This window comes from Lepisma saccharinum, chromosome 13, assembly GCF_977018435.1.
Source record: "Lepisma saccharinum chromosome 13, izLepSacc3.1, whole genome shotgun sequence".
Classification (NCBI taxonomy): domain Eukaryota; kingdom Metazoa; phylum Arthropoda; class Insecta; order Zygentoma; family Lepismatidae; genus Lepisma; species Lepisma saccharinum.
In genome coordinates, this window is record NC_139241.1 from 4451012 (window position 1) to 4478676 (window position 27665).

Here is a 27665-nt window from a genome sequence, read left to right on the forward strand (position 1 = left end):
AACAGTGAAGAACTCGGGTAAGACCAGAGTGATAAGTGTAAGCCTCCATTGATATGACCTCCGATTGCTATTTTTGAGAGTGGAAATATACGAGGGATGATCGGAAAAAAAGGTTACAAAGCATATAACTTTTGTTTTATTCACTGTAACGTAACGAAAATTTATGTGTAAATTAATAACATGTTTGTCTTGTTGCGAGTTTGAGGACTTCGGATTTTGACCATGTATACCCGAGAAGCGGACATTTAAAATGGTGACTCGTCTAGAAAATTGGCCAAGAGTAGAAGTGAATGCAGTGGTGCGGTTCCTGTGGGCCAAAAACACTACACCTGCTGACATTCATAGGCAGATTGTGGAGGTGTATGGGGAGGGGACAATTTCAAGGCAACATGTAGCGAAGTGGTGTCGTGCCTTCAAAGAAGGACGGACCAGTATTGTTAATGACAACCCTGGGGACCAGTATTGTTAATGACAACCCTGGACACGGCAGTAGGCCCAGTACCTCAACCACTGACGTGATCTGTGCTCTTGTGGATGAGTGTATTCGTGAGGACAGAAGAAGAACATTACGCTCAATATCAGCTGAGCTGGGACTACCATTTGGTTTGCTGGCCACCATTATCTGACATATGATGATGTCAAAAGAGCTGCCTCACGGTGGCTACGAGAACTTGACGCAGATTTCTGTGCAACCGGTATTTAAAACCTCGTCTACCGTTGTGACAAGTGCTTGAACAAAAAAAGGTGATTACATCGAGGACTAGTGTTGAGTGCCCTCCATCATCAGGTGTGTTGATCTTCCAGCTATGTCTAACACATACGCCATAATAGGCTTTGTAACCTTTTTTTTCGATCATCCCTCGTATAAATACACGGACTATGTATTCCGCCTCCGTAGAAAGCAGCTATGTACAGTGCGATTCATGAGTATTACCGTGCAAATTGTCTGTCACGATGTTACTGCACTTTATTTTACCCAATAAGAGTTTGAGTTGCTGTTTTAAGTCCACTTTATGCACAGTAAGGCTAATCGGGACTGGACCTACAGTTTAAAGTGGGATCCGAACCACTTGTGCCTCCACCGGGTATCGAACCCGGGACCCCTTGATTACAAGGCAAAGACGCTACCACTGCGCCATGGGGGAGGCCCGACCCAATAAGAGCGTCAAGAATTAAAAGAAAACTCAAAACAAGCTGTTGACAACTTCTGGCATCAGTATACATAAAAACCCATAGCTTAAAACACATAGGATGTAAGAGAAAAAATTAATGAAAATAGTCGTGGACAATTTGCCGAGCAATACTAGTGGATCCCACTGTACTATCTCTTTTACAATTACAACCCCTCCCGGAAAAAAAATAAAAAAAATCTGCGTACGTCAATGTTTGTAGGTGAAAAAAAAAACTGAGTTCATTGTTCGTTCTGGACTGGTTTCATTAACGTAAGTTCAATACTTGACTTGCAATACATATTTGTAACACAAGTATTTCTGAAACACCCGGTATATGTGACTTGCTCAACATCACTAATGTTAGATTTCCTCAGTCCCGCTCTGCTCGAACGGATCTCTCACTTCCGAAGGGGGATAAGTTAAAGGAAGGAAGGTTTCGTGAGGGCCTGGAAGGTGTTAATGAGCGCTAAAAGATCTTTTCTACGCTGGAATCTTCGTCACGCAGGCGGAAGAGCGAAACAGCCCAGTTCAGGAGACGTGACGTGAGGAATTTCAGAATGTTCGGCCCTTTCAACACCTTTGCCAGGTCCTCGCTTCCCCCTTCCCTATCAACCTCTTTCTATTTCAACTTGATGCGTCTGTCACGTTTAGATGACTTTTCGAACGTCTTCTTGACGCTTCCGGTTTCTCGGATTCCCGTTTCTGAGAATGGGCTCTTCAGTTTGGGAGACCATCTTGTCTGTTCAGACATCTTTTTAACAAGCAAAGTCTCGATTGCACAATTCCGAATACTGGCCACTAAAAAACGAGCAACTCTGAACTCTGGTGTAAGATATGTTTTCGTGCCAGTCAGTAACTCCATGCATTTGTTTCATTATTTGACAAGAAAAACGCCTATACTAGTAGCTGTACGCAAGCCACGAGGGCGCTAGGTGGAGCCACCGTCCAGAGTGATGAAATTCTTACAAGTGCAAGGGGTGTGAATACAGGCGAGTCAATTAACAACAGTGAACACTCATTGGTTGAAGAAATTACCTCACTTTGAAGCAGTGGTTTATCAAGAAATTTCAATGTAAGTTTGCACTTGAGGGGAAGGGGGGTTAGACTTGTGCTTTAAAGTAATGGACACTTACGTCCCTTAGTACCAGATGTGGCTCTACGGGGAGCACGATAGGGGCGATCACCTCTCCCAACTGCTACGCTTTCGTATGCCTAATACTTTTGAAGACTAATATTCTGTCTTTTATCACCAAGTTTAACAAGCTTGAGAACATATGTTATTAAAAATTTGATTAAAGACCACTTTATGCACACATAAGCTAATCGGGACTGGTCCTACAGTTTGAAGTGGGATCCGAACCACTATGTTCCTTGCCAAGGGTCCCGGGTTCGAATCCCGCTCGGGCTTGGTTGTTTGTGAATGTCCACTCATCATTTCAGCACTCAGCCCCATCTTCGCAAATTAGCCAAGAGGCACAAAACGCGAAGTAAAATAAACTAAATCAAACCAAAAACTATGTTCCTCCACCGGGCATCGGACCCGGGACCCCTTAATTACAAGGTGACGATGTTACCACTGCGCCATCTGGGAGGCCATACCCGACTGAATACGCCCCATCCTTGCTGTAACTTCTGGATCCGCCACTGTCTGGTACAGAGCTTGTTTGGCGTTTTGTTTCAATGCTTGATGCTCTGATTGCGTAAAACAAAGAGGATAAACATGGTGATGGTCAATTTGCTTGATAATACCCACGCATCCGACTGTAGTAGTTCCAAGCTCCCAAAGCAACACCAAAGGGAGCCCTCACTGCCGCACCCGGAAACGCATCTCCACTCTCGCAGCAGCCGAGGCCTGCTCCAGTATTGATTCTGCGGAGCGACCCTTCCCTGCTCTCCCCGCCTAAAAATACCCGCCAGGAACAGGGGGTTGGGGTTGGGAGGTGCCGAACGTTGACCTGCTGAGGTGCCGCGCGCTGGCTGCCTGCTACCCCGAGTCATTGTAATATGGGTCGAGTTGCTACCCAATAGAGTGCGCTCACAGGCTGGACAAGATGCTACATCACCTTCACAACATGCGGGTAGTTTTGAGGTTCAGCCTGTCCAGGAAAAGCAATGCTTTTGAGATACCGAACAGTGGCGGATGGCAGTGACGCGAGGAGAGTCGGTATTCATAGAAAGAAGAACGTGAGAGGCAGGAAAAGATGGGAATATGAGGTCTGACTACTAAACAAAGAATACACAATCCACTGAGTGGCGAATCCAGAAGTTACAGTTGGAAGGGAGCAGCTGCGGCACCAGGATTTATCAACTAGGGGTTCTGCTGAGGTGGCGGAATGAAATCCAGGGGAAATGATGTTGAAAATAAACAAATTATGAAACATACATGTATGTTTTAGCCGCTAAATCAAATAAGAATCAAATTTTAGTAGGCATCGTCTACATGATAATATAATAATGAAACTGAAGAGTACTAGCGACTTGCTTCATTTTTGCTTGCTTTTAGCACAATGACGACATGTTTGAAAATTTGAAACTAAGAGCTTGTTCAAGGAAGGCATACAAGGACGACCGGAGGATCTTTTTTCAGGGATAGGAAGCAAGGAGTTTTTCTACGGGGAGGGGGTTCAAACTAGGCATATTTTCCCTTTAAAAATTGTGCTGCTCTTGCTCTCTCTAAAAAAAACAGTCCTTTAGTTTGGAGTTATCATGTTCCTGCAACGCTATTATAATAATTAACATAAATTACTGTAACTAACATGAAGTTGAAATGTGTGAAATATGCTGAACCTGTCCTGACCTTCCTCCACTCAAACTTCAAGAATCGTGTGATTTCAAATCATTACACACATTTCTTTCAAAATGGTTTAGAGTGGCCTCCGACTAGCCCTGACTTAAACCCATGTGACTATTTCTTGTGGGGTTTCCTAAAGCAGGAAGTTTTCAAACGAGGACCGCGATCATTAGATGATTTGAAATCGAACAGTGTACTACACAAGTTAGTCGTGCAATCCTTGGTCAGGAATTTGACAACATGTGCAACCAGGTGAGAGAAGTGATAAATCGTCAAGGTGGACATTTCGAACATGTTTTCCATTAAACTTTTGTGTTGTCTCTATCAGATTATGTAATTCCTTTTGTGTAGTTCTAATAAATATTTTAAAATGCCATTTGAAATCACGGCGTTTCTGTTGAAACACCCGGTATAACTTTAAAGTGGCATCCATTTGCCAGTGAAGCCGTGGATACAACTCGCGTTAAATAATTTTCCAGCACGACCTGGTGGTAATATCTTGAAAGCAACTGAAATTATTGTTCCTGTGCGACTTGGAGAAAAGAGGTGGAACAAATAGGAGGAAAATAAAACCTCCGTTTGTCAACAATGCCCCCCCCCCCTCTCCCGCTAAAGAAAAATATCAAACAACTCACACCGAGCTGTAGGCAATTATCGAAAAGCACAAGCAGACCACTTCAAGAAACAATTCTTAACAACAATGCTGACGAAAGAAAGACGAGGACCGCTGATCTTGATAGAGACTGTCGCAAGTAGAGGAAAGTAAATGCGGCTTCTGTTTGTAGTCTATGGGCCAGCCAAGATGGTGGTATAATTTGGTGGTACTAATTTTCCTTTACACCATAGTTACATGGTTATGAATGGATGCCAAAAGACCATGCTTGCCATCTCAAAGTGGTAGCTAATAGAAATGGCGGCCAATCCAAGATGGCGGATGTTGACATTTGAAAAAAATGACTATATCTCTGAAACCAACTGCCCGATCTCAACGAACTGTTTTCTAAATGAAAGCTTAATATATGTTCTATATTTAATGTTATCTTTAGTTTTTCGATAGGAGCAGCCGTTAAGTAGTTAATCACGGATTAGTAAAACAATTGGTATTTTTTTACTATTAATTTTATATTTATCATTAATTTGTTAATAATCTAGGCATCTGAGAAGAAAATGTTTCAAACAAACATTGTAGCGTAAATGATTATCTTTAATTTGACATATTACACTTGTTGGTTTTCACCTTAGAATTCATATAAAACAAATGAATGATGTAGTGTGTGCATCGAATTCTTCTAGCAGCATGTGTTCTTAGTCCTATTTAATGACACGTATTGTAACTGATATTGACTATCGAACAGTATATTATTGTTATGTACATGCAATAACATTCAATAATAATCATAATAATTGATATTAGTATTGTTATTATTATTATTAATAATAATAATCGTTGATTTTGTTGTATTAACTAGCCATTAATTTTATTTAATTGTTACCGATGTTCATGGAAGAATGTTATTAAATTAAAATTTTGTATGCACCAGCACTTAGGCTATTTTCACCCGTCATATTATATGAGGCCAAGCCCCTTATAATGTATAGAAAATCACCATGTGTGTCTCTAAAATCTCCTTACCCAGGGTAAAAACCGAGGTAGTACTGGAGCACTCAGCACATCTCGTATTCCTATGAGCAATACACAGGAGACCATACATACAACCATAAAAAGGTAGCCTCCCCGATGGCTTAGTGTAACTTCGTCACCTTGTGATCAAGGGGACCAGGGTTCGATACCCTGTGGATGCAAAAAGTGGTTCGGATCCCACTTTAAACTGTAGGTCCACTCCGGATTTTCCTATATATCCACAAGCCTATCAGTTGGGAGGGGTGAACGCCCCCGTTGATCCGCCCCTGATACCGACACTGGTATAGGCGTTTAATGGCGCCACCGAACATACCAACATATCCAGGATCTCAATATCTTCAACACCTCGATACTTTCAGTACTTTTGTATTCGGTATCTTCAAACGTTTGGTGTTGTCAATATTTCAATATTTTTAGTAACTTCACCACCTTGATGTCTTAAGCAGTTTATTATCTGCATAATATCAAGGTTTTCGGCATTTTTGGCTATTACTGCATATTCGATATATTGTTATCTTAAGCACTTTGATAATTTCGGTACATCAGTTCTTCAACATCTTCCAAAGTTTACATTGGGTACTCACGACTTTGGTACCTCCAATATGTTCGATATGTTCAGCATTTCGAAGTCTTTAATATTTAGTACATTTTCGAAAATTCGTTATCTTTGTACATTCTAATGGGGATATAGAAAACAATTATATTTAATCTCAAATATGCAACCGAATAAAATACATGTCTAAGCTAACTTCGAAGAGCAAAATCAAAGCTTTCATATAACTTGTTCAAAGAATACATGAGGTGTTAAAGTATCAAAATATTACGTGCAATGGCGCCCTCAGACGAGGGCCATGGGAGGCAGTTGCTGTTCCCCTCTCTAACGTATCTGGGAAAACTTCATATAACTCCAATAGTGAAATTTAAGCGTGAAAAAACAGATGTGCCACGAAAGGCAGCAGACTACATAGGTGCAACGTGAAAAAGTACAAAAAGACAAATCGATAAATGTTTATGGAAATGAAGTCGAATCCAGTTTGTAATCAATAATAATAATAATATAAAATATTTCACATTTTAAAGATATAAGTTTTTATGACCGAAGGGCGAGAGATAAAATCTTACTCTGGCCCCCAGTGCTCGAAGTGGAAATTGCTAGTTGGGTGGATTCGTTGCCCACTTTGAGGGATCGTATGGGGATGCTTGGATCAAAATGGAGAAAATGCAGCGGGGGGTGCCTTTGCAAATTATCCTGGTGGGGGGATGCTTCATGAGAATTTTCGTATCTTTGGGAAAATAGTATCCCCCCACTTTGAGAACTTCCCCCCCTCCCCAACCCCGCGGGAGAAAATACTGCCGGCGGCCTTGATTACGTGGAATTGATTGTTTTACCAAAACATGTTAATAACTTTACACTAATTCTGTAAAATGTGTAATAACTATAAACATCCATTAATAAATATCTTACAGGCTATCTTGCATTACCCGCGAACTCACGCTCCTGTTCACGCAGCTAGGAATATTCGAGAGTTTACTGTAGCATATAAACACGTTTGTCCGTGTTCCTAGAGTGGTTGTGCCGAAACATGGAGAGTTGTTGCAATACAGAAAGGAATAAGGCTCCCACAATGCACAGAGCCGGAGTCATTGAGTAAAGCACGGAAAAATATGTTTTTCCTTTCCCTTGTTACTTGCACTTTCGGTCTCGTGGACTTCCTAGTGACAGTGGGAGAATTACGTAAGCGAACAGCCACCGACAGACAACCTGTTTTTTCAATTCGCACGACGATTTATAATTTCCCTGCTGCTACTTCATATGCTTTAATTGCCTTGCTCAACCTTTTTTCTTCTTTCTTTTCTTCTCCTGAGTTGGATTTCGATTCGGAAGCAAACCGTAACCCCATCTGTCGGGAAACGTCGGAGATGCTGACCGCTGTGATAACACGCTGTCCATCTGTTGACAATATTGAACGCACGGGAAAATCCACAGAAATCTAATGTCAGATCGGAAAAGCGTATAATCTCATGGCCAAAACAACATTCCTTATTTTAATATTTATTCGTTTGACTTTTAATTTTGAATTATCATAATGATCTCTAAAAGTAGCTCAACGCATATATGAGATTGTAAAGGAATTTATATCACTGAAATTACTGAAATTAAAGAAACCATTATTTTCTATTTTCTTCTTATTGTGTGTAACTCTAATTCATTGATTTGCTTTATTTTACTTCGCTTTTTGTGCAACTTTTCGCTAATTTGCGAAGATGTGGATGAGTGATGACATGATGAAATTAATAAATGGACACTCTCGAGCATCCATGCACAGGCCGGGATTCGAACCCGGAACCCCTGGCGTCGTAGCATCACGGGGCCAGGCTAAACCCTAATTAGAACAACCCGAGTTCGATTCCCGGGTTAGGTGATATAAGGTCGGAATTTTCCGGCCTTTCCCCGCATATAGCGGTTCTGGGGCTCACCCAGCCTCAATAAATGGAAATAGGATACCTGGGGGGGGGGGGTAAAGGCAGCCGGAGTATGATGCTGATCACATCATCTCCAACATGGCTGAAATTTTCAGTTCTCTCTTGAACATTGTATAGTGTTTCTCCAGATGTGTTCATTATTCTATTGCAAAATTAATGCAAATTTTTTACTAAACGGAGGGGGTGGGTCGTGAAGCCAAATATTAACGCAAATATTAATAGAAAATTATATATTTATATTGCGCAAAGATACATCCACGCACTTTTTCTTTGGCGTATTTTATGTGGTTGATTAGATTGAGACCGCTACCTGGCCAGTAATGTAATCAAAGGCGGCGATTAGGTGGGGCGTGGGGGGTAGTTGCCCCCACTTTTTACTCCTGCACTATGCTAAACCTTATCTAACAAGGGAAAGTAAACTGTCCTGCCCCCCCCAGTTTTGGAACCCAATCGCCGCCACTGAATGTAATTGATTAAAGAGTGCTTTTGTACCGAGTATTTCTAGGTAGATTAGGTATTACATACACAGCAAGAAAATGCGACTGAACTTCAGCAACAACGCTATACAGTTTGAAATCTGTGTCACTTCAAAGTGCAGGAAATTGTAATTGACCCTTCCTTGATTCTTATCACGTATAATCCAATTCTTCAATTCCTCACAGACGCAAGAAAGACGCACAATAAACCAATCCGCTTTGTACTGGAGGGAAACATGGCATTCTAAGGTGAGAGAGTGCGAGGTTGCTTTTCTGGGGTGAGTGAGCATTTGGAACATTGAATTGCTGCAGCTATAATACCCACTTATAATGTGAGAACATTCTCCTCGGGTAGGCGCGGAATTGTTCACACCGGCCGCTTGGTGGCAGCACAAGACGCGACGGACACGCGTGTTACTACGTACAGAAGCATCCTTTTCAGCAGAAATGCGTCATGAAGGCTTGTCGAGGCTGAAATAATTTTCTTTTATTCTCGCATTTCCGCACGGTATTAATACAAATGGATGATTTTGCACCTCTCTGCATGTAAATGATGTTATTACTTTACGCTTTTGCGCCTCGTGTGAAAGCGTGCGAGACAATTTATGATAATAAATGTGCATTTGTAAATGGGCTTCCCTTCGTTACACGTGTTCCAGCAGTTCCTTCTCATTTACGACACATAAAGGTAAACATTCACACGTATATACTCGTGCACGCACATAATATCGCATAACAGCGACACATGTCGATTTAATTCGGACTGAAGTAAACTGCCTTCAATCCACTGATGTTTGTAACTTGATTACAAGGACTACCACCACAATTCGAACATGTCTGATCGTAAATCAACTAAACTGAAAGTAAATTTCATTATTATGGCATTTTTTTTAAAATATCACGACATTCATTATCTTGTGTGTATGTCATATTAATATATCCCCTACACAAATTCCTCTCGAACGTCAAGATGGCTAAATGTTCTATGCCAGATTTGAACTAACAGGTTTATATTTTGTGACTTTGCTTATATGATGAAACTGTTATTTTAAAAATGAAGTGTCAAAAGGATCAATATAGCTATAGGGTGTTCCCTCAAAAATGTATACACGCGTTAAAGGGAATATCAAAATCAAATGTCGATTGCACTGTGAAGAACTGGCATTGAGTTACATTCCAAGCAGATGATCCGGACGGGGAGTGCGATTTTGTGAGTAGTACTTGGTAATATGTATCGAACAGATGGATTGGACGAAGAGGTTCAGAAGAATGTCCTCCGCGTTCACCAGACCTCACGCCACTAAACTTCTTGTGAAGGGATGCATGAAAGATAAAGTTTACGGTACAAAATCGGCAGAAGTCAATGGATTGAACGAGAATGCGCACAAATACCGAACGAAATTATATATTTTTGTTTTTTCGATTCCATTACTTTGTGTTTACAACAATTCCTGGACCAGCATGGTCATCAGATTGATAACAGGCATTGAGAAAGAAAATTAAATTTTGAAAATGAGCTATAGCTTAATAAACATTAGCGTTATAATCATTCAAAGTGTGTATACATTTTATTGGGACACCCTGTATATACGACATTATAACGTTTTTGATTTATTAAAGACCATGTAGTTAAATTTTGCAATTGGCGAGAAAGATGGGATTCGAACTCACCCGTGCAACTATACTTTCTATTGTCTTAAATTTATATTTATAAAATCTAAGAGCTCGGTGATGTTGTCTACCAAGAAGAATGATTTGGTGTTTTAAGTCCACTTTATAGATAGTAAGGCTAATCGGGACTGGACCTACAGTTTAAGGTGGGATCCGAACCACTATGTGCCTCCTCCGGGCATCGAACCCGGAACCCCTTGATTACAAGGCGACGACGCTACCACTGCGCCATCGGGGAGGCCCCTCTACGAAGAAGGAGCGGGCAGTGGAATGTAATAACGGAAAAGTTAGGCAGCAATCTCATATTCAGCTTGTTTGAAAACCGAACACGGACATTCACCACCAATTTTTGTATTTTGAGCAGAACACAATCAACAGTCAAGCCAAAACGGCAAATTTCATTCACAAAAAAATAACGCTGTATAGCGTGTCTCCTTTTTCCGCTTGAATTTCGCTTGGGATCCTTTGACTGTTTTGTTAACGACACGGCTTGTTATTTTTGCAGGATGCACTTCTCATCGAGAAGGGGGGGGGGGGGGGACAGCAAACTCTCACGGGTCGGCTGCCAGCCTCGAGGAAGCACTCTTTCATTTGTCATCTTGAACGTTTGAGTCCGTTTCCATGACAACGGAATCCTCATTAATCGAAGTGCAACATCCGTGACAGCAAATAAGCTGGAGATGAGTTCCCCCCTCTCGGTGTGTACGTGGTGACGTCACAAGTCGATACAACAAGGAGTAGGCAGGGAAATATGCTGAGGCTAGTGTTGCCAGATTCTTTTCTGAAAATACACTACTGTCGCATATAAAATTTCCTGTTCATCATGAAGCAATGTTCATGTTGTTTCTTTTCCTAGGCTGTCATTTTACACACATTCTTAATTTTGATTTCTTTCCAGCACATTTTTACTCTGTTCTTTGCACATTTTCTTCCTTCCTCGCACTGTTTCTTTGTTATTATTTTCGGTGAATGAGTTAGTATCGCGTTAACGAAATTATGTAGGTAATTGTGTAGGTAAGGCGTTATTTTGAGTTTAATTCCTAAATTCAGACCATTTCATTGCCTGAACGTCTGATTTCTTGCAAATGAAGACTGGTGTTCAACTATTTCAGACATCACTCTTCGTTGCAATAATTTAACATAATAATAATAATAATAATATCCCGTGGCCTAACAGCCTGTAAGGACCAGGGCATACCTACCGACTACAGGCCTCATTTCTACGAGAGGTGGGATATCAGTCAGTTACGAGGTGACGTGTGGTCAGAACGACGAACCCCCAGTCGTTGTTGTAGGTTTCCATGACCGGATTATGCTACTCACTCGTAGCTCCACACTATCCTCACGATGGTGGGTGACCACCGGTCCCACGCACAGGCCGATATCTCAGGAGAAGAGTTGTTAGAGGAAAATTATTTCCGCAACATCTTTGGCTGTTGTGCATTTGAAACTTCGGAACGAGTCACAACTCTCGAAGCAGCCAATCAACCAAGCGAGCCGCTGACGTCATCTCAACCCAGAACCTATCGCTAAGCCCCTTGCTCAAGCTCTGCACACCCACTAGGCTTGCTAGACAGACTCGCTCAGTCTGCTAGAGATGTTCCCAAAGTAATTGGACTCGACGCTTCCCCCAGGAGACTTGAACTTCTGCACGTTCCGTAGACGGAGCCCAAAGTTTTAGACAGCACGGCTACGACGCGGGACAATAATTTAACATACGTACACATAATAGGCGCTTGTGTTCGTAACTATAACGATTTACTTAAATTTCTTAGAGGTCGACATAGAATAGAAGCAAAATAAATTGTTACTTATAGGGGAAAGTAAAGTTACTTACAATGCGTTACCTCTTTCTTAAGAACTTCCTGATAATACGTGTGACAGAGCTACACTAACCACTAGACTTCTACAGCAAAAAACAATCGTGGAGATTAGCGGTGATATCACTGGAAACATTACAATATGTCTTTACTCACAATTTTAAAAGTTTTTATCTCCTTCTAAACAACATCGATACAGCGAACAGAATCTTATTGAACGAATATTTAAAAGACCTACATATTACAGTTCATATTTTCCACAGACAATAGAAACATATTGGCGATATCTCTAAAAAGATGCACTTAATTATTACAAAGTTACTCTTTGTTTGACGTCAAAATTATCATCAGGCGTTGCTTTATCCTGCTAAGCAGTCGGGTTGACCTATTAATTACTCAAGTTGAAAAGCTTTAAAACTAGCGTGTTCTTTGGTTTGTGCAACTTTCTGTATTCAAAAGCACTCCTGATAATGAAGTGTAATGGTCGTGTCTAATTTACTGTTTTCGACTCAGATTCATTACACAACATTAAAATTAGATTAAATTGAACGATGTTGTGTAATTTGCTGCTTGAACTGCGTTGACATTACATTTCCATCACGAAATGTTTCACCTAGATGGCGCACGCAGTATGTCAGCGTTCAATTGATCGACAAACACACTCTCTGTTGTAAGTCTGTAGAATGGGAAGCATAAGTATTACGAAGCAAATTATCCATTGTCATGTTTATTCACTTTGCTTTAGTCAATGAGGGCGTAGTGGCGTGCCAAGGACTTTTGAAACGGGGAATTCCGTATACTTTCTTTTAAGGTCGACCCTCATTTTGCTATCTTTTGACGTTCTTTGTTAGGAATTCTGATCTAAATGAGGGGTTACGACCCCCACCAACACCCCATTGGGCACGACAAAGGCTTCAAGAATTGAAACAAAACGCCAAAAAATCTGCTGACGTCATCTACACGAGCATACGTATTAAAAACATGTAAGATGTAAAAGAAAAAATAATGAAAATAATCATGGACAATTTTTCAAGCAATACTTATGCAGTTTGGAATTACAAACACGAAAGGAACTAAATTATTTGAAAAACAAATGAAGATGTTGGAGGTGTATGCCAGACAAATTTCTACATCGGCAACAGTTTCAGATAAAAGTGAAATTCATAAGGTGGATCCGACCTGGGTTTTCAACGAACACGATTGGGTGACGTCGCATGGATGCCCTTGATTTTCAAGATAATAATAGTATCATAATTCTTTAGTAGATTTATGCAATTCATTTCACCAGGTATGTCTTAATTTACGTTGAATTACCCTTGGATTGAGAAAAGGGAACTTCAGAACACCCATTTCGTACTACTCTGCGACAGTTTCAAACCTCCGTCACACGAAAATTCCGAAACACAGAAAACGTGTTAAGTAAGGCCAGGCGGATCCGACCGGGGCCTCCGAGATACTTATATACGGGCCTCACACCAGCTTCCGTGACGTCACAGTACTAGTCAACTATAGTTAATTTATAGCATTTAACAAAGTGCATTATAAGAGTATAATATTTATTTTTCTGATTGAATCGTCCTTTCTTATTCATTAAGAACGTTGCTTTCACATCAAGAACATTTCAAATGTTATACAGCATTACAAAACACGTGAATAATGTTGATAAAAGTAAAATCCAATCTTTCCCATTCTGCATAATGTACCTTTATTTTTCAAATTACCAAGGGCAAAAAATGCGATAGAGATAAAATTAGATCCTACATTGATACTTACTTTAAATTCGTAAAGAATTATCATCGTTAATACATAATTGCTATTGAATTGCTGTCGAATAAACACTTACGATTCAACTTATGCATGCAAGATAATTTTGTAAAAGTTAGGTTGAGGAAAGAGCTTGTAAGATTGCAATTTGGTATTAAATAAACTTTCCAACTTTGAAAACTGAATTCCCGTGTGTAACTTTAAAAAAAAAAAAGTAAAGTGCTCCCCTGTGCTTAGCACCACACCATGAAGGCGTATAGGGGGTGTGGGGGTTACGCCCCACACTTTCTTGATCCGGTCGTGAGTGGGGGTGATGTGATCAGCATCACGCCCCTGACCATGTGTAACTTGAATGCGTTTTTAATTATCTAGAAATCCAGTAAATATTTGGCTGCACAAGTTTGACTGGTTTGGTTGAAGGTTACAATATTTTAAAATCATTTTTCGTATTAAAAATTTTACATCAAGCAAAGAGAGAATGTGTACACATACTAATGCACCAAACGTACTAGCCTAACTTATTCGAAATACCTGGATGCTACGTAGAAAACTAACCTTAAATGATCTAACAGTAATTAAAGCCTATGAATGGATTTACGATCACACGGAAAATGGGTATATTAATGCAAGCGACTTACTTTAATTAAGAAGTCCACAGGATAACACAATAAACCTCATGATCTATCATGAGAATATTGTTAGAAGAAATTCGTATTCTCAAATCCTTATAATTATAGCCTCTTTTCGGTAGACAAGCTAGATATGGTAAAAATCAAGAGAAGTTGTTTTTCAGGATACGGCGTAAGTTTTAGGAATATCAGCGTGTGTTTCATTCATCCCTAACACGGACAATTTACTTGTAACTGTACCTGGACATGTATTGAAATCGTACCATGCTGACATATAAATTCATATTTATAAAATCTCGCTCCCCTACTGTTAAAGCAAATAGGTTACATGAAATCACAATGACTGACTGTGCAAGTGTACGAAACGAATCATCATTCAGATTCTTTATAAACTAGTAAATTTTCACTTCAGCAACTTGCCTACAGATTTTCGTTCTACATTTCCAATTACCTCGTGTTAATTAAAATAATATAATTAGTAGTTACAAGTTCGGCATCTGTGCAATCAATATTAACATACACACATTCTTATATGTATTTCACGCTGGTTGAGCGCACTTCTTTTACTGACGTGTAACTTTATGTTGTATTACATATAAGCGCATACATTTACTTGTAACTGATCAGGACATAAGTATGTTTAATTTGCGATATTAATTATTTTTCTTACTGTGAAATAAATACATTTACAGTATCTCGGTTTAGAACAACTCACTCATGCAATACATGTATTTCGCCAAAACACACGACTGATCTTTTGACGTCATTAGGTTGCGGCCCGTATATGGAGTATACACGAAGTAAACGGATCTCGGAGGCCCCCGATCCGACACGACGAGTCATTTTGTTTGTTAGCTAAAATCTGATTGCAGATCTCGTTCGTACGCACAGGTCTAGGTCTGTCTTTTATAATTTGGGAAGCGAGTAACGATGCATTATAAGTACAGTATAACAGTTTACAGTAGAATTAGTGTATCAATGTGTATGTAGAATTGATGAATTAGTTTATATGTTGTAAATTGAATATACTTCTAGCAAATAATTGGTTTAAAAAAACACGGTATTAACCATTTAATGTAAGATTCACTAGATTCAAGTTTTCCCCGTTTTCGGTCTGTGATTAGATGTCTGTACCTGAAGTGAGTGAATTGGCGCATGCGCAAATCGTTTTGTCGCAAGCTGCTCCACGCGAGACCAAATTTCACAGGTCTTTTCTTTATATTGTTGCAACCTGTCGCAAGGTGACTCGAGTCAAACGTTTCGTCGGGTGTGCGGCTGGCTTAAGAGTTCAGAATCAAATCATTGGTCACATGATTTCGTACGGCTGCATTCCTCTATTTCTTAACGCGTTCGCTTTTCATGTTAAGCCAACAGGAAGAACTGTATCTGTCTAAGTGAAGCGAATACAGACTAGGTGGTTGCTTCACAATACGGCCAATTCTTCGCTCGTCCATGAACTGCCCGGGAACTGTTAAGCAAACTTTGCCTAATGAAGCAGACGCTGGCAGGTAACTGTGTGCGAAATGATAAGCACGATTTAAATGCCACAGAAGAGGATGGCAAACACACTCACGTCTCACGAACACTCCATCTCACGATCTAGCAGGCAAATGCCTTCGGTTGAAAACAAGGCTCTTCGCTGAACATTGTTTGGCCAGAAAGACGAAAAGAGATATTTAAACAGGTGAATTGTAATTCGTCAACATTCAGACAGACATCGCAGAGTCCAAAATAGCGAATGCCATTTAGCAAACCTTTCAATATGATAATTTATCAAAATGAACTTCTGTTAAAGTGCACTGTATGCTCAGACAACCTAATCAATGGTGAATGTAGTTGCACAGTTAGCTAGTACAGTGGGATGCACAAGTATTGCTCGTCAAATTTTTCATAACTACGGTTATTTTCATTAATTTTTCCCATCCTACTTGGTTTTAAGGAATTGATTCCTGCGTATGATTGTCAGCAGCTTTTTTGCTCTTTGTTTCAATTCATGAAGCTCTTTTTGCGTAAAAGAAAGAGAATAAACAAGGTTATGGACAATTCGCTCGGTAACACTGGCGTACGCAGGTAGGGGGCTGAAGGGGCTACAGCCCTCTCTAAAATTTTGAAAAACTAACATTTTCAAACTAAAGGACTCGGGGAAAAAACAGAGTGGTAAATGCAAGCCCCATAAAATGACCCCCAGCTGCCATTTTTGAGAGTGGAAAGTTCCAAATATAAGAAATATCTTATTGTGTATGACGCCCACAAAGCAGCCAGGGCTGCTGAAAAACAGCGGGTTCTTAAGTTTTAAAAATCTCAAATTCTCTCCTCCATGTATCATATTAATGCACCATACTCGCTATTTCAAATTTGTTATTTACATATTTCAATATGCAAATATTAAACAAATATAATAATAATAACACGACAAATTATTAGCTGCAATATGTACCCACGGGCCCCTATATGTTGACGCCACTGGAAGTATTCACTTGTACAACTCCAGCCCCTCATGAAAAGAAATCCTGCGTACGCCAGTGCTTGGTAATACTTATGCATCCCACTCTAAAATGGCTACCAAGATTTTCTATTCTAATTTGTGGTTTCTTGTCTATGCTCCGATCTATCTCGTCACGGACAGCTAGGAAAACACGTGGCCATACACTGTGGAAAGTTGACTGAAGAAATTGAACTGTAGGTTGGTTTCATTTTTCACGTGACGTCAGAATTCGCACAGTCGCCATGTTCGCGGCCATTTTTGTTTGTCGTGTCCAAGGAAATATCGTGAAAAAACGTGAGCTTCTGTTTGAAAAAACGAAATACTGCATAATGTACCATCGTAAACAAGGTTCAAACCTCCCTCCCGCCCTCATGTTTAGGAAAGTACAGGCATGCTGGACACTATGAAGACTCGGCTGGGTGATAGACTCCACATTTTAGATATGCTCATTTCAGAAGAGAATCCTGCGTAATTTTCTGCTTTTTAGTATGCAAAACTCCTGTATGCAAAAGTTTGCTAATCATAAATAGCGCAGTGGCAGCATTCTCGCCTTGTAATCAGGGACTCCCGGATTCGATACTCCGTGGAGGCACATAGTGGTTCGGATCTCATTTTAAACTGTACCTCCAGTCCCGATTAGCCTTTCTGTGCATAAAGTAAACTTAAAACAACAATTCAATCAAATCATAGATAGAAGAAATAATTCGAATTAGAAATCTGAGGAAATAAGGTCCTAAAATGCTCTCACGCAAAATGTTCAATTAATTTATGGAATTTTCTGATTAATACGTGGTTCCAAAATGTTGAAACTTATACATTGGGCCCCTTACAGGGGCCGGGGGGGGGGCAAAGTGAAGTTTGAAGGGACATGCCCACCCCTATTTCGGCGCTCCTGTTGCCAAGTTCAAAGTTAATGTCCACATAGCCTACCTACTTCAATACATGTAAAATACCAGCACTATGATGGTTTTTCAATTGTGTTTGTTACATAGGTAAGAAATATTACACTGTATACTTTCAATTCTATTTTCTTTGACGGGGACAATTTTTTTTTGGGGGGGTGGATCACCGGCACACCCCCGTTAATTCGCAGACTGGTTGTATGGGGTTGAAAGGGCGGTACAAAGTTAAGTGTTCATGAATAGGAATTAGTTCGATGAAACTATTATAGAAAGCCAAGACAGAAAGGCTTGCAAGAGCAACGCCCAGTTTGAAAAATTCAAAAACGAAAAAGAAGTAGATGGCGAATCAAGTCTGTACACAGACCGGATGGAGTCCTTTGTCAGTTCACTCCGATTAACCGATAAAAACCTGGAGCTCATTTCCTCGGGCAAGTTCGACTCTCACATGCGGACATTTTTCCAGGAACCATAACTTCCCGGAAATTCGGAATTCTGGAATACGTGACTTTCAGCCGAACATTCACATGAGAACACCTGGGGAGAATTTTTATATAAAATGTTTGACTCACCGTTGTTCTGCCGTGGAGACTACACCATCCTCCTTCCTGGGGGCAACCTGCAAGGAAGAAACAAGAGAAAATCAATAACAGTTCCAGAAATTGCAATCTCATCGACTGGATCTGACGATTGCATGTCTTCCATGCGAATTCTTTTGTCTTTACACAAAGGATCCGAAATTCGGGTGATTTTTTTTCTATATTATGGTTAGATAGAGAGGATGTTTCTGTTCGATATTCTTTGGAAACGATTAGATTCCTTTTCTATTATTCGTGTCTTGCAGAAAACCTCTCGTGAGCTTAAGTTCATTGGCTTGTGGTTCTGAATTTTAATTTTTGCAGTTCTGTTTTAAGAATCAGGGTGCAAATCTTGGGGGGATTTCCTCTCCACCAACAATCTTACCCTCACCCCCCAAAAAAAAAATTTCGTGGGAGGACAGTTTTTATTACAACAACGACAGATAAACAATTAGTTGTGACTTCAAATATGCTCTACTGAGGAGAATATAAAAAAACCGACATAGTAGTGTGGTTGTGAGGAGTGTCCATGTTTTCTCTATCTCTCTCTTTGCAAAATATATAGTTAACAGATCTACACCAATAACAATATACGCACAATAATAGTAAAACAATAATGCAACACAAATATAATTATGAAATCTAATTGATTTATATTAATAGAATGCAAAATTTGCATAACTACACATAAAACTGTTCCAACTATTTTGTAATTGATTGACATCTTTAAGGGAATTAGTTTGCTGCTTTATAAACTTCTTATACATATATATATATATATATATATATATATATATATATATATATATTGATCTTATAATATATAGATATTGTAACAGGAAAAGTATAACCCGAAATGGAACAATAAGGGGCAACAAAAATGAGGGAACCATTATTCGACAAACCAGGTACCAGGGCAAAAGCACATAGCCTACCCCTGAAAGTATGTGGGTGGAGGCGGGCTCTTTCTGGGGGATTTCCCCATTTTTATATCAATTTGACCATTAAGCCTAGTCAAATGCTTTTGGTTTAACGAGATCGGGAACATAATATCGAGAAGGATAGAGACTATGGATACATCAGGGACGTCAGCATTTTATCGACATAATTTGACTAATAGTAATTTTGTATAAGTGCTGGCAGACTTGGGCTCTCATCGTTAAACGAGACAATTGATATCTGTTAAAATTTAGTTTAAACACTGAGGAAAAAATGTTGCAATTTATGTTAATTTTTTGACTTATTGATACAAGCATATTTCCAAATTTTTCATTTTTGGTATAATTAGGAATATGCAAACTGATAGTTCACAAAAGCAATACCGACAAGAAAATAAAATACAATAATATCTTACTGTAGCCTCTATGTTTGAATGTAGTAATAAAATTACGCGTTTGCTATATATATATATATATATATATATATATATATATATATTTCAAATTCCTTCTCTATTGTATTCTATGATGAATACATTTCTGTACAATTTAAAGGTATCATCCATATATTTAAAGGAGACGTAAGCCAAAGTTAATTTAAACATGGTATTCACTTAAGATTTCACGAAATATTGGGTCTACAACACTGGTATAATTCAAATACTAAGAATATTACATCAACTCCAATAAAATAACCTCAAGTTCTGAAGTTAATTAAATGAATTAGGAGAACAGTGTAACATTTTAGTGCATTGTTTAGCAGACATTGGGGAAAATTGATTTGTTCAGAACCTACGATAATTCAATAGTTATTCAAATTTTGGTTCTTTTAGGTTGTTTTTGAACCTTTCACACGTTCTTTCCTTAAACAAAATAACCTTGTTTTTTTAAACACAAACATATATTCACATGATAACTTACATAATTCACTAGAAGCCATGTAGGGTGTGGGAAATCCTTCTTCATACATAGTTAAATGGAATCAAATTCAAGTTATTAATATAAATAAGTACCGTATTTGCAGGAGTATAATTTTGCAGTATTTCAAATATAAAGTAATATGTAAGTAACTTAACCACAAGTAACTTACCTAATATAACGAGGAAAAAAAATTTAGTCATAACCCAGGCATTCATCTCCAGAGCTAAAAGAAGTCCCTTGAAACCTCGTCTAAATCAGAATCTGAGTTCATATGCAACAAATTGTCCTCTGTACCGTTCAGTGCATTATAACATGCCACACTTCACAAATGATTTAACCACTGTCATAGTTTTCACAGCATCCCATGAAGCTTTGACCCATTCACAAACTTGTGAAATGCTACCAGACCTCTTCAAAATTTCCATTCAGGGAGTCACTCTGGCCACCACAAAAATTTCTACCGTAGCACAAAGAAAGAGTTGAAAATCGTTAAAAACTTCTTGGCGGAAAAATTTAAACATTGTATTTCTTTGAAAAATATTATTCAGAATATTTGTCAGCTACAGCAAAATCCGTTACAGTTCTTGTATGAACTTTTGTAAGTAAATTAATTGGTTAAATTTATACCTTGCATGTTAGGTTGACCGTAAACTTGCCAAGTTACCTAATCAATTAAATTTTCTTCAACTTTTCCCAAAATTAATCAACCAGGTATGGAGACATTCTATGTAGCTATACAAACTCTGTACAAATACTTAATTTCTCTAAGCTTGCAGCAAGCATAATATATTGGTACAAGGGCAAAGATACATTTATGCCAATAAAGACTACACGTAATTCACTTATCATTGTAATTTCGACCCTATTGACTTTATTGAACGAAAGATAGAATCTTATCATTGTCGCTAGTAAGATCTGTGTCAATAACTTAAGAGTTTCAACTATTACATTAAAAAAAAAAAGCAGATTAATATTCCATCTTAGCGTTCATTTGGAAAATTAACATTTGGAATATTTTCTTACACTGTGTTTACACTCTATTAATAAAATCGTGAAGAATGTTAGTGAATTATGAAACAATAAACATTATCACTGATTTAATATATGAAAATTACGAACACCGAAGCTTCACAAAGACAAAAATAAAAGTTCACATAAAACAATTTTATAAAATTTACTGCATTTGTAGTAAGCCGTGAGGTTCATGTTAACATAACTCGGTTAGAAAATACGTTTTGTGTGAAAACGTTTGTGCTTGAAACATAAATAATATACTCTTGGATAATTTTACACAAGAATATTCCATCGAAGTCCTTGTTACACATTGTACCTTGTACTTGAATGCATTTCTTCCATTAGCTTCCGATTAGCCTAAAGCAGCATAAAAGCGGGGTAAAATAAGAATGTAAATGTACACATGTATCAATTTGGTCCAGTTGTATAGCTTTCTCTCATTAAGCATATTTTGAAACTGAAACATTTTGAAACATTTTGTAAATTACATGACTGATCGATTGCTTTCATAAAATTTACACTAAGAAACTGCTTTGGCAGATTTGACCACAATATTTTAAACGTTGACTAAATTTTTAAACAAATTATTTTGCAGCCGTAAGCAACAATGCATTTTAATGTTAACCAAAGTTTGTATTTCAGGGTAAATTATTTGGGTCGGGTACCCTATTCTACACCCTCGAATTTTGAATTTTTTTTTCTTTCATTATGAAGGTTATGTGATCCTATTTCTGAATAAAAAAACATTGGAGCGCGGAAAGAAGTATTTACGACTCTACAGCCGTTTGAAGTGGTGATTTTGTCGTTTGCAATAGTTCGGACGTATTTTTAACTATGTTCGCCGCGCTTTCTTTTTTCGATGAATTTAGGGGTGAATTGAGTGCTAATGGAACCTAACCTAACAGGCCTAACCTAACCTTGTGTGAATGGTTTGTAGGGCTATCCGTGGATGGTTTTTGGGGCTACGAGTGAAAGGTTTCCGGGCGTTATCGCACATTTACCAAGGCATTAAAAATTAGCCGGTGTCACCTGCCCGAACATTATTTCTCACTTTTGTCGCATTGACTCATGAAGAAACAAAAATTAGCCAAATTTAATGCTGAAAGTAAAGCTGAGAAGTTAACTTACCTCTTTTCCCCAAGGCCAGGCATTGCAGGTGGAAGTTGAAACTAAAAGTCGTTAAGTGCAGTCAGTCGTATGCAATAAGTCGTCTTTTTTGTCCTTTTCCACAGAATATTGCCCTACCCCGTCGTTCCATGATAAAAATAAGAAGTCGCAAATTATCCCAGCCCACAAGTCATTCAGAAAACAGCCTACAGTTGCCGAAAAGAAATGTGCACGATGTTCCACAAGATAACGTCTAACGTTAGCCAATGGTTCGTGGGGCTAGCTCCAATGGTTTGTGGGGCTAGCACCAATGGTTCGTGGGGCTAGCGCCAATGGTTCGTGGGGCTATCTTTTTAACTATTGAAACTTTTGCGTGGCCCTACTAACCTATCCACGTGCCAATGGTTCGTGGGGGCTAGCGCCAATGGTTCGTGGGGCTAGCGCCAGTGGTTCGTGGGGCTATCTTTTTCACTATTGAAACCTTTGCGTGGCCCTACTAACCTATCCACGCGCCAATGGTTCGTGGGGCTATCTTTTTCACTATTGAAACCTTTGCGTGGCCCTACTAACCTATCCACGCGCCAATGGTTCGTGGGGCTATCTTTTTCACTATTGAAACCTTTGCGTGGCCCTACTAACCTATCCACGCGCCAATGGTTCGTGGGGCTAGCGCCAATGGTTCGTGGGGCAGCAGACCATCTCCCTGTAAGTCAAGTACAATGTCCCGTATGTCTCGTCGAACAAAGTCCTCTATGTCCTTCATCCGTTGAACGTGTGTCAATCTCATATTTAGTCCTTTTGTATTAATTCAATGTCACACAAATCAATTCCAATGTCTAAAGTCGCACAAAACAATGTCAATGTCTCAAATATCCAATCCGCCAATAAATTACATAAATAATATATTGAAATCGCAAATTATCCCATTGCACAAGTCATTCATAACAAGAAAAAATTGCAAATTATCCCATTGCACAAGTCAAAGATAAGAAGAAAAAGAAAATGTTCAGACGTGCGCCTGTGACATGAATCCAAGATTCGCCATGATCAAATCGCTGCAAAACCGTTTCGACGTTACATAAGGAATGTAAATATTGAAAAACGTAAGTTTTATAGCACGTAGATCTTAAAGAATGACTTTCCGCGCTATTTAGAAATATCGTATGTTATGAAGAACTAATTTTCGTAACGATAATATGTGAAATGTGCGAAAAATCGAGGGTGTAGAAAAGGGTACCCGACCCAATTATTTGGTATTTCTAAAAAAATGAACTGGGTTTGGTTAGGTTTACCAAAAAATTGTTTACAAAAGATAAATAAAACTTGACCAAATCTAAGAGCATGTTAGATGCCTATTCCGGACAAATGAAATCTGTACATCATGAACTAAACTGTTTTTCTAATTTATTTGAGTATAAAACCATTGTTACTTACCCTGTACCTTTTCGTAGAGACTGAATCACATGGAATTGTACTAACACGATTCTCAGTTTCAGTAACATCTTGAGGAAATCTGAAGGTTAGTCTTTTTCTCAACTTATTTAACTCTGTAATTGTGCATACAACACTTACACACCACACTCTTTGTACATTTGCGTATATCCTATTTACACTTCACTTAACTCCATTACAGTTCTTGAAATTGCATTACAATTCCATATTCACTAAAAAGATCTAACACTGATTCTCATGAAGCAAATCAAACATGGCGACTATGTCGTCACGTGACCGGAACAAGTCATTAAAGACGCCCCTTGCTTTTCAGACCTATTTTGAAAGAAAAGCAGTGCGTCTTATACACCGGCAAATACGGTATATTTCACTTCTTGCCAAGCAAATACTTCATGTGTAATACCGGCTGTTTGTGTTAAGTTATAAATTCCCACAATTCAACTTTACAATAATAAACTATGAGTGATATTATTTCAATTTTTACTCAACTCCACCAAAAAAGAAAAGACAAACAACAAAACACAATCGTAATCCCTATAGCAACGAGTTCCTCAAGATGTGCATTTACAGGTAAGGCACTATTCTCTGACATCATAATAAATAGATTAGAATGTTGAGGAAACACGACAATCACATGCGAAGTTACAGGGATTACAAAATAAAAATAAATGTTAGTCAAACGGAAAACGACGTCACCTTTATAGGTAAATCGTGAAGAGAGGATCAAGAGGAGAAGATGATGGGACAATCAAGTTGCTATACCTACACATGCTTATGTCGGGATTCGAACCCGAGGCCCCTGGCGTCTTAGTACTGTAAAATATTATTACATATATCAAAGTTTTTATGAACCAAGAAGGATCGTAAAAGAATCAATCCACGCTGGTAGCTCGTCATGTATTTTCAAATGCGAGTTTGGAGACCTCTGGCTTAAGTGTTACTGTTAAAGAACACGTTTATTGTACGTAGGTATGTGTTTTATTTAATACACACATACAACAGGCACGTATCTAGAAATCTGTTTCGGAAGGATCCGAACCAAGTGCCTCAGGAATAATAATATTTATAAATCAAATTAATACTAATTACAATACATAAATTAATATTATATTATTATTACAAGATTAGGTAAAAAGACTGTATAAGAATAGAGATATAAGAGTGCATATTCATTACGTAGCTTACCTGTAGTTAAGATCGGAATAATTTACATAAAAACAAGTGCCCTGGCAAATGAAATTAATGTCAAATACATGAATAATTGAATACAGAAATGTATCGAATAACAAAAATGATGTTACATGTAGTTGGAGAAAAGTAAGTTTCTGATTAAAATTTTATGCATATTATTTTGAGTAGTAGTGTACATAAATCTTCTTTGTAATACAATTCAAATCCTTCTAAAAATTTCAGAGGAAATTAATAACCATCGATTATGTAACAAATGCTGATATTTTCATTACTTAATTTTAGTACTTGGTGAGTCTTTCGGGGGGTCCGGACCCCTGGACCCCCTTAAATACGTCCTTCCTGTCCTTCAAAGCCGTATGATCCCAATATAATTCTTGTCTTACAATAAGTTGAGAGGAAATTATACAACAACGGCTAAACGAATATATTTTTCATCATTTAATGTTAGAACTTGATAAATCTTTCTGGGGGGGGGTCCGGATCCCCTGGACCCCCCTTAAATACGTCCTTGACATACAACTAGAAACACTCCATGGCACAACAGCCCTCAGAGCCAGAGCCTACGAGAGTGCCCATTGGGTGACGCGTGGTCAGTACATCGAGTCCCATCGTCGGTTTTCTGATTTGAAATCCGAAGTCAGCTACTTGTTTTCAGGTAGTTCCTCAATTGTCCTCGAGACTGGGTCAATGCCGACATTTTGAAGGCTTCCACTGGAAATCGAACCCAGGACAGTTCTTATCAAAGCCGAGGGAGTTAATAATTTGGTTACGGAGGGGGGACTTAATACCTACATAATGATATCAAAATAATAGTAATCTATACATGTTTTTGCAATTTACTTGTTATGTTATGCAGCAGTAACTTCTAAAAAATTTGGTCTACACAAATCCAAATCTTTTAAAAACATATAGCTACGCTTATATACGAGGGTCATTTCAGTGTACAGTGGATGGTACAATCAGAGTAAAAGTTACGTCAGTTTCAGTTGACGGCTTGTGGAAGCAACATGCGTGTTCGTCAGTTCCCAAATGTAAGCCAGTTGGAAGTGATGAGTGCTAGAAATGTCGTGACAAGGTAGTGTGATAGTTGGAGACGAAATATTGTGTATGAAATGGAAAGTTTACATGGGAAAACCCCAACAGAAATTCGCAGTGCCTTGCGTGAAGTTTGAGGTGAGGAAACAGGGGACCGTAGACTTTGAACCAGAGTTGAAGTCGCAGTCAAACGAGTTCAGAAGTCCATCATCCTCACAAACCAACAACTTTCGACAAGCATAAGAAAAAGTTAATCAAATGATTACCTTTGCCTATGAGTACCATGGAATTATTATGACTGATAGAGTCCCATGTGGAACTAGTGTGACAGCAGCATATTATCGTACCTGGATTTTAAAATTACGCAGAAAAATGCGCAAAAATCGACCTGGCTTGTTTCGGGATGGGTCACTCATCTTGCACGCCCACACCCGGGGAAGGTTGTGACCGATTTGCTGAGCAATTATGAGTAGGAAGTATTGACTCACTGGTCATGCAGTCCAGACATGACTTATTCTCAAAGTTGAAACAACCCATACGGGGACAGCGTTTTTTTCTCCCCGGAAGAGATTCCTGCAGTGGTACCAGAGTCATCCACGGACTGGACAACAGTGGCACCCTAACTGGCACAGCAATACACTGAAGAATTGATAGGAGATACTGCCTAACATGCAATAAACATGTCAGAAAAGAATAGTGTGCATTATTTGTGGAACGAACCTCGCAATCATTGATTGATTGATTAATTTGCTTTATTTTTACTTCGCTTTTTGTGCCACCTTCGGCTAATTTGCGAAGATGGGGTTGAGTGATATGATGAAATTGATGAATGGACACTCACGAACACCCATGCTAACCATTGTCCCCATGTGCTAATCACTACGCCAAGGTGACCTTGTAATCAGAAATAAGGTTTTGGTCCTACTCAAGGAGGACGCCCGACCTTAAAGCCGCCCCTGATCATCATTCCCAAAGATGTCACATATGCTCGGTCCGAAGACACTTGTATAGATGAGTGGAAGCAAACATACATGTGGCAGAGTTGAAAGAACTGGTGCTGGGCTCTTGTTTTCCTCTACTGAAGGACATTTTGATACAGTGCGTCCATTTCGATCTTCAGCCGAGAGATCGGGAGAAGCGTGGCGGGCGGCGCTGGCGGAGATACCGACATTTGCAGCCTGTAATGCCCGCTTATTTTTATGGACATATGCAGATATTTCTATAAATATTGCAAAACTAGCACTAACCTGTGTTATAATTTATCATCTGTAATTCATCCAAGTTCTGCCCTTATATACACAAAAAAATAAGCTTTAGAAACGATGTTAAGAGCCACAGATAATAAAACATTTTAATCATAGTTTTGACCAGTTACGTCCTGCTTAAGTTTATATCCTTGAAAGAGTTTTGTGTCGATGGGGATCGTTTGGAGGTTTCGAATGTGTAACACTGTATCAAGATTACGCTGTAGACGAAACCGTTAAAAGTCAATGGTGTTCGTGAGCTTCCTTGCAATCCGAAATTTCCGAGCTCGAGTTTTTTTGTTCCTTCGCAACAGAGCTGTGAATATAGTGGCGAGCAGATGTAAACCAAGAG

The 27665-nt window shown here is 38.9% G+C and overlaps 1 protein-coding gene across 1 annotated transcript in view; it reads right to left on the minus strand.

The window, feature by feature from the left end:
- Positions 1-18452, minus strand: part of Prosap (SH3 and multiple ankyrin repeat domains prosap) — a 363699-nt gene extending 345247 nt beyond the window's left edge. Inside the window, exon 1 of the mRNA XM_083133802.1 lies at positions 18406-18452. The gene's annotated coding sequence lies outside the window, so the exon portion shown is untranslated. The remainder of the gene's footprint in view (positions 1-18405) is intronic.
- Between the last annotated feature and the right edge of the window lie 9213 nt (positions 18453-27665).